Below are 7,598 nucleotides of genomic sequence, written 5' to 3'. Positions count from 1 at the left end.
TTTTTGCAAAACTTGGTCAGACTTTCACACTTTGTTGCTGAACAACTCCGCTCCCTCTTTTGATTGTGTACAGTCGGGTATTTTCACCTTTTCTTACCCACTTTTTACCAACTATGGTCCGGCATTCAAACCTTCTTGTAGCCGAACACCTCCACTCCTGCTTTTGATGATGTATAGTTGGGCATTCGCACCTTTTCTTAACTACTTTTTACAAACTTTGGTCGGACATTCACAACTTCTTGTAGCCGAACACATCCACTCCTGCTTTTGATGATGTATGGTTGGGCATTCGCACCTTTTTTTACCCATTTTTCAGGAATTATGGGTGGACATTCAAACCTTCTTGCAGCTGAACCCCTCCTCTCCCACTTATGATCATTTGCGGTTTGATTTTCGAAAATTTTCTTTCATGTTTTCTGGCAATTATTGATGGACATTTAGACCTTCTTGCAGCTGAACACCTCCGCTCCTGCTTTTGATCATACATTGTCAGGCATTCGCACCTTTTCTAACACATTCTTCAGCAATTATGGTCGGACATTCACACCTTCTTGCAGCCGAACACTTCCGCTCCACCTTTTAGTGTTCTATCACACCTTTTTTTTCACCGCATTTTATAGATTATGGTTGGAAATTCTCAACCACTCTCATCCGAAGACCTCTCCTCCCGCTTTTGTTAATATATTTAAACTTTAGTCGGACATTCACACCTTCTTGAAGCTGAACCACCTCCGCTCCCTGTTTTGATCATGTATGGTCTGGCAATGCTACCTTTTCTTACCCGTTTGTGAGTAATTATGGCTGGACATTCACACCTACTTGCAGCCGAACACCACCTCTCTCGCTTTTGATGATGTATGGACCGGCATTCTTACCTTTTCTAAAACATTTTTCAGCAATTATGGTCGCAGATTCACACCTACTCACAGCCGAAACACTCCGCTCACGCATTTGATGGTGTATAGTCGGGCATTCTCACCCTTTCTCATCAGCTTTTTGCAAATTATGATCTGACATTCACACCTACTTGCAGTCGAACAGCTCTGCTCCCGCTTTTGATGTTTGGTTGGATATTCAAACCTTTTCTTAATACACCTTTTCTTAGCCGAACACATCCGCTCCCGTAATTGATTGTGTACAGTCGGGTATTTTAACCTTTTCTTACCCGCTTTTTACCAACTATGGTCGGACATTCAAACCCTCTTGTAGCCGAACACATCCACTCCTGCTTTTGATGATGTGTGGTTGGGCATTCAAACCTACTTGTTTCCCACTTTTCATTAATTATGGGTGGACATTCACACTTTGTCGCATCCAAACACCTCCGCTCCCTGTTTTGATCATGTATGGTTGGACATTCGCACCTTTTCTCACCGGCTTTTTGCAAACTATGGTCGGCTATTCACAGATTCCTCTCCACCATACTTGTATGGTGGGATATTCACACCAACTTGCATCCGAAGACCTCCACCCCCACTTTTGTTAATATTTAGTCGGTCATTCGCACCTTACCCGCTTTTGGCAAACTATGGCCTTCTTGCAGCCAAACACCTCTGATCTCGCTTTTGATGATGTAAGGTTGGGCATTCAGACCTTGCTTCACCTGCTTTTCACCAAATATAGTCGGACATTCACACCTTCTTGCAGCCGAATATTTCCGCTCCACCTTTTAGTGATGTATGGTTGGCATTTGCACCTTTTCTTACCCTCTTTTTATACTGATTGCTGAAGATTAAGTTGTTCTTTCTCAAACTACAAAATTTTTTTTATTGTTGAAACTTGATTTGAAGTGGATAAATAAAGAGGACAAACAGTTTTAAGTCAGGCTGATAGAAGGAATTAATTTTTTAGCAAAATCTGTACTTCGTCATATGTCGAGAGATGCTTATTGCTGAAGAAGTTCTTTCTCATTCTACAAAGTACAACGTTGTTTATCGTTGAAACTTGATTAGACATGAATAAATATGAAGGACAAAGCAGTCTTAACTTGGTTTAAGTTAAGGAATTCGTTTTATAGGAGAATCCGAATTCGTGCATAACTCGTAAAATAGAGCTTATTTTCGGATTCCTGAAGAATGAGTCTGGTTCTTTCTCATAATACAAAGTTTGTTGTTTATTGTTGAAACTTCATCAGAAGTGAAGAAATAAATGAATGCCTATCAACAAATGTGGGATCTAAACTCTAGTGCTTCCTCTAAAATAATTTCCATCCATCCATCATCTGCTGCTTATCCGGGGGTCGGGTCGCGGGGGCAGCAGCTTGAGTAGAGAAACCCAGACGTCTCTGTCCCCGGCCACTTCCTCCAGCTCTTCCGGGGGGACCCCGAGGCGTTCCCAGGCCAGCCGAGAGACATAGTCTCTCCAGCGTGTCCTGGGTCTTTCCCGGGGTCTCCTCCCAGTGGGACGTGCCCGGAACACCTCCCCAGGGAGGCGCCCAGGGGGCATCCTAACCAGATGCCCGAGCCACCTCATCTGACTCCTCTCAATGCGGAGGAGCAGCGGTTCTACTCCGAGCCCCTCCCGGATGACTGAGCTTCTCACCCTATCTCTAAGGGAGAGCCCAGACACCCTGCGGAGGAAATCCATTTCGGCCGCTTGTATTCGCGATCTTCTTCTTTCGGTCACTACCCACAACTCGTGACCATAGGTGAGGATGGGAACGTAGATTGACCAGTAAGTAGAGAGCTTTGCCTTCTGGCTCAGCTCCCTCTTCACAACGACGGGTCGGTGCAGAGCCCGCAACACTGCAGACGCCGCACCGATCCGCCCGTCAATCTCCCGCTCCATTCGTCCCTCACTCGTGAACAAGACCCCGAGATACTTGAACTCCTCCACTTGGGGAAGGATCTCATTCCCGACCCGGAGAGAGCATTCCACCCTTTTCCGGCTGAGAACCATAGTCTCGGATTTGGAGGTGCTGATTCTCATCCCAGCCGCTTCACACTCGGCTGCAAATCGCTCCAGTGAGAGCTGAAGGTCACGGCCTGACGACGCTAACAGAACCACATCATCTGCAAAAAGCAGAGACCCGATTCTGAGGTCGCCAAATCGGACACCCTCAACGCCCTGGCTGCGCCTAGAAATTCTGTCCATAAAAGTTAGGAACAGAATCGGTGACAAAGGGCAGCCCTGACGGAGTCCAACTCTCACCGGAAACGTATCCGACTTACTGCCGGCAATGCGGACCAAACTCTGGCACCGGTCATACAGAGACCGAACGGCCCCTATCAAGGGGTCCGGCACTCCATATTCCCGGAGCACCCCCCACAGGACTCCACGAGGGACACGGTCGAACGCTTTCTCCAAGTCCACAAAACACATGTAGACTGGTTGGGCGAACTCCCATGCACCCTCCAGGATCCTGCCGAGGGTATAGAGCTGGTCCACTGTTCCACGGCCAGGATGAAAGCCACACTGCATCTCCTGAATCCGAGGCTCGATTATCCGACGGATCCTCCTCTCCAATACCCCCGAATAGACCTTACCAGGGAGGCTGAGGTGTGTGATACCCCTATAGTTGGAACACACCCTCCGGTCCCCCTTTTTAAAGAGGGGGACCACCACCCCAATCTGCCAGTCCAGAGGCACTGTCCCCGATGTCCACGCGATGCTGCAGAGGCGTGTCAGCCAAGACAGCCCTACAACATCCAGAGCCTTGAGAAACTCAGGACGGACCTCATCCACCCCCGGGGCCTTGCCACCGAGGAGCTTTTTGACCACCTCGGCAACCTCAGCCCCAGAAATGGGAGGCCCCGTCTCCGAGCTCTCCGACTCTGCCTCTTCCGAGCACGTGTTGGTAGGATTGAGGAGTTCCTCGAAGTACTCCCCCCACCGACTCACAACATCCCTAGTTGAGGTCAGCAAAGCCCCGTCCCCACTGTAAACAGTGTTGACTGTGAGCCGCTTCCCCCCCCTGAGACGCCGGATGGTGGACCAGAATCTCTTCGAGGCCGTCCGGAAATCGTTCTCCATGGTCTCACCGAACTCCTCCCAGGCCCGAGTTTTTGCCTCAGCAACCGCCGAAGCCGCGGCCCGTCTGGCCTGTCGGTACCTATCAGCTGCTTCCAGGGTCCCACTGGCCAAAAAGGCCCGATAGGACTCCTTCTTCAGCTTGACGGCTTCCCTCACCACTGGTGTCCACCAGCAGGTTCGAGGGTTGCCGCCACGACAGGCACCGACCACCTTACGGCCACAACTCCGATCAGCTGCCTCGGCAATGGAGTCACGGAACATGGCCCATTCGGACTCAATGTCCCCCACCTCCCCCGGGATATGGTTGAAGCTCTGCCGGAGGTGGGAGTTAAAGCTCCTTCTGACGGGGGATTCTGACAAACGCTCCCAGCAGACCCTCACAATACGTTTGGGCCTGCCAGGTCTGATCGGCATCCTCCCCCACCAGCGGAGCCAACTCACCACCAGGTGGTGATCAGTTGACAGCTCCGCCCCTCTCTTCACCCGAGTGTCCAGGACATACGGCCGCAAGTCCGATGATACAACCACAAAGTCGATCATCGAACTGCGGCCAAGGGTGTCCTGGTGCCAAGTGCACATATGGACACCCTTATGTCTGAACATGGTGTTCGTTATGGACAGTCCATGACCAGCACAGAAGTCCAACAACATAACACCACTCTGGTTCAGATCGGGGGGGCCGTTCCTCTCAATCACACCCCTCCAGGTCTCACTGTCATTGCCCACGTGAGCATTGAAGTCCCCCAGCAGAACGAGGGAGTCTCCGGTAGGAGCATTCTCCAGTGCCTCCCCCAGAGACTCCAAAAAGGGTGGGTACTCTGAACTGCTGTTTGGCGCATAGGCACAAACAACAGTCAGGACTCGTCCCCCCACCCGAAGGCGGAGGGAGGCTACCCTCTCGTTCACTGGGGTAAACCCCAATGTACTGGCACACAGCCGGGGGGCAATAAGTATGCCCACACCTGCTCTGCGCCTCTCACCACGGGCAACTCCAGAGTGGAAGAGAGTCCAACCCCTCTCAAGAGGACTGGTTCCAGAGCCCGAGCCGTGCGTCGAGGTGAGTCCGACTATATCTAGCCGGAACCGCTCAGCCTCGCGCACCAGCTCCGGCTCCTTCCCCAACAGAGAGGTGACATTCTAAAATAATTTCCTTTCTCAATTCAGAAATTTGTGTGTGTAAGTCACAACACCCGTGACACCAAAACGGCTTTCTTTTCTCTCTTTTCTCTACACTCTACACTGTGAGCACACACACCAAATCAGAAAGGCTTTTTTCTCTCTTTTCTACATTATGGACTGGGGGGACACAAAACCGCTCTCTCTTTTTTTTTTTGATTGTGTGCCAGGGCGTTGTCTCACGTATTAGATTATGCTTAAGATACGAATGGGTTTATCAGTCACATCAGAATCCATACATACTGATCCTCCCGTAATAAAATGGTCGGATCTTATCAAACACACTTTGTTTCTTGTGACAATCAAGTCAGCGAAACAGCGTATACACGTCAAGACCCTGAATCAAGTTTGCCACAAGAACTCATAAGTTTGGCAGTATTGCTCTGCCGTCAGCAATCATATACCCATTTTATTTTCGTGAGACATGTGCAGGCACCTGTTCATCTACTGTTCTATCACTATGAATTAGTTTATCTATTATCAATAAGGATACTTCTACAACTACTATCAAAGTATGTCCGGACTTCTTATGTTGTCAGTTGCTATATATGAATAAGTGGGTAGCTACTGACAAGCATTAAGCATGTCACACAGCCCAAACATATAACATTTCAGGACACACCACACAGTTAACAACCACAGTGAAGCGTGTCAAAGCCCAAACATGTAACATTCAACAGGACACTTACACAACACATTCAAATCAAACAGTCAGACAACATACAAGAACATATACCCCAGCCAGCATTGCTCCTTGCCTATTTTCCTACAGCTCACTATGTGTGTGCACACCTTTATTCACAAACTCTTCAACTTATACTCTTTTACCGAAGCTGCTACAGCTCGATTGGCCGAATACCCTTAGATCCTATTTCGGTGAATTTGACATCTGCCTTACATGTAACAGATTAGCGGTTTAGCAGTTTTAATTTAGTTTGAGTGAAGGAATTCATTTTATAGCAAAATCCGAAATCGTGAAGAACTCATGAAAGTAAGCTTATTCTCGGATTCCTGAAACTTTAGATTTGCTCTTTCTTTTACTGCAAAGTACAACGTTGTTTTTTTTTTTTGACAGTTTTAACATAGTTTGAGTGAAGGAATTCATTTTATAGATAAAATCCCAAGAGTCTGCTGAGAAAAGAGAGTGAATGCGAAGTAGACTTTAACACGGCTCTGGGAGCGAGCAGAGTGTGGGCTAAGCGGGAGAATTGCTTGAAAGAAACGCGACACCGAATGAGCGGTCAGAACAAAGCCTCAATACGGTGTTCCCGTGGTGTTTTTGTTGCTGCCTTGTCTTTTGCACAGAGTAAAAGACAAGGCAGCCATCGAATAGGGCCCGATTGTTCCTACTTGGTCAGCCGAGGAGCAAGGGGGGGGAGAAAGCGTCTCAATCAAGCAAAGCTCACCATGGGGAAGGTGGCTATGCCAACTAGCCTGATGCCCTGCTCCCGCAGTGACGGATAATCGTACTCTGGTTTCTCTTCATAACGTACAACTCTTTCGCCTTTTATTAAAGACTTCCGTGGAGAGCAGCACTAATGAGTTGTTTCTATTTTTGGCAGGCTTTACCTGCGGGTGAAGCCCTTTCTGTTTGTGCAAAAAAAATCTTGTTACTGTGCAGAGTGACTTCTCTGAGTAGAGTCGCCTTACCTGTTGCGACTGTGCCGATGTTTGAAGCTGGAGTGCAAAGGTGTTGCTTGAATGGTGCTTGCTGGAGCGTGCGGGAGTGCAAAGTTATACCATTTAAAAGGGCTGAAGAGTGCTCATTGCAGCGGGTGGGCCATAGTAAAAAGCGGTTGAGAAAAGGTGCGAATGTCAAACAATACATGATCAAAATAGGGAGCGGAGGTGTTTGGCCGCGACAAGGTGTGAATGTCCACCCATAATGAATGAAAAGCGGGCAACGAGTAGGTTCGAATGCCCAACCATACATCATCAAAAGCAGGAGTGGATGTGTTCGGCTACAAGAAGGTTTGAATGTCTGACCATAGTTTGTAAAAAGTGGGTAAGAAAAGGTTCGAATGCCCGAACATACACCATCAAAGGAGGGAGCGGAGGTGTTCCGCTGTAAGAAGGTGTGAATGTCCGACCATAGTTGGTAAAAAGCGGGTAAGAAAAGGTTAAAATACCCGACTGTACACAATCAATAGCGGGAGCGGAGTTATTCGGCTACTAAAAGGTGTGAAAGTCCGACCATGGTTTGTAAAAAGCGGGTAAGAAAAGGTTCGAATGCCCGACAATGTATGATCAAAAGAGGGAGCAGAGGTTTTCGGTTGAAAGAAGGTCTGAATGTCCAACCATAATTTGTAAAAACTGGGGAAGAAAACGCTCGAAAGCCCGACTATACACCATCAACAGCTGGAGCGGAGGTGTTCAGCTGCAAGAAGGTCTGAATGTCCATCAATAATTGCTAGAAAACATGAAAGAGAATTTTCGAATATCAAACCAAA

At 48.2% G+C, this 7,598-nt stretch overlaps 1 non-coding gene across 1 annotated transcript; it reads left to right on the top strand.

Annotated features, from left to right (window-relative positions):
- Positions 1–6,614: 6,614 nt before the first annotated feature.
- On the top strand, positions 6,615–6,729 carry LOC140282504 (U5 spliceosomal RNA). Its single transcript, XR_011909930.1, has one exon. It is a non-coding gene; the product is annotated as a U5 spliceosomal RNA (small nuclear RNA).
- The last annotated feature ends 869 nt before the right edge of the window (positions 6,730–7,598 follow it).

Source organism: Leuresthes tenuis, unplaced genomic scaffold (assembly GCF_036924035.1).
Source record: "Leuresthes tenuis unplaced genomic scaffold, fLeuTen1.0.hap1 SCAF_22, whole genome shotgun sequence".
NCBI classification, from domain to species: Eukaryota; Metazoa; Chordata; class Actinopteri; order Atheriniformes; family Atherinopsidae; genus Leuresthes; species Leuresthes tenuis.
Note: the sequence above shows the minus strand (reverse complement) of the source record. Positions and strands in the feature narration are given on the sequence as shown.